Source organism: Eriocheir sinensis, unplaced genomic scaffold (assembly GCF_024679095.1).
Source record: "Eriocheir sinensis breed Jianghai 21 unplaced genomic scaffold, ASM2467909v1 Scaffold175, whole genome shotgun sequence".
Classification (NCBI taxonomy): Eukaryota; Metazoa; Arthropoda; class Malacostraca; order Decapoda; family Varunidae; genus Eriocheir; species Eriocheir sinensis.
The window spans coordinates 517031-518083 of NW_026111128.1; positions in this window are offsets into that span (position 1 = coordinate 517031).

Sequence of the window (1053 nt, forward strand, 5' to 3'; positions counted from 1 at the left end):
TTGGTAAGAGAACCGGGTAGGACACGAAGTAACGGGTTTAAACTGGATAAATTCAGATTCAACAGGGACATAGGCAAAAATTGGTTTACTAACAGGGTGGTGGATGAGTGGAATAGGCTTAGCAGTCATGTGGTGAGTGCCAATACAATTGTCACATTCAAAAATAGACTAGATAAATTCATGGACAGCGATATTAGGTGGGGTTAGATACACGGGAGCTTAGGGTCAAAGGAGCTGCCTCGTACAGGCCTACCGGCCTCTTGCAGACTCCTGCGTTCTTATGTTCTTATGTTCTTATGTACAAAATACACATAAAATAATGTAAATTTATATGAAAATATATACAAATACACATAAAATACGATGAATTTGTATTAAAATATATATTCAAAATAAATATTAAATAATGTAAATGCGTATAAAAAATATGTATACAAAGTACATATAAAATAATGTAAATTCGTATCAATATAAATCAACAAAACACCAATAAAATAATATATATTTGAATGAAAATAGATTTACAAAATACACATAGCATAACTAAAATTTGTATTAAAATATATACAAAAATACATAAAAATAATTTGAGTTTGTATGAAAATAGATATTCAAAATAGTTAATTTTTTTTAAATATATATACAAAATACCCATAAAATATTGTAAATTTGTGTCAAAATATATAAACAAATAAACATAAAATAACGTAAATTTGTATGAAAATAATATACAAAATACACATAGAATAGTGTCAAATCGTATCGATATGAATGAGCAGATTATCAATGAAATAATGTAAATTTGTATGAAAATAAAGATGCAAAATACCCATGAATAAAGCATATTTTTATATAAATACATATACAAAAATACACATAGAATAATTAAATTTGTATTAAAATTAATATTCAAAATGCATATACAATAAAGTAAATTTGTATTGAAAAAATATGCAAAATTCACATAAAAGTGTAAATTTGTTTAAAAATCTATATAAGAATACACATAAAATAACGTAGATTTCTATAGAAATATATATACTAAATACACAT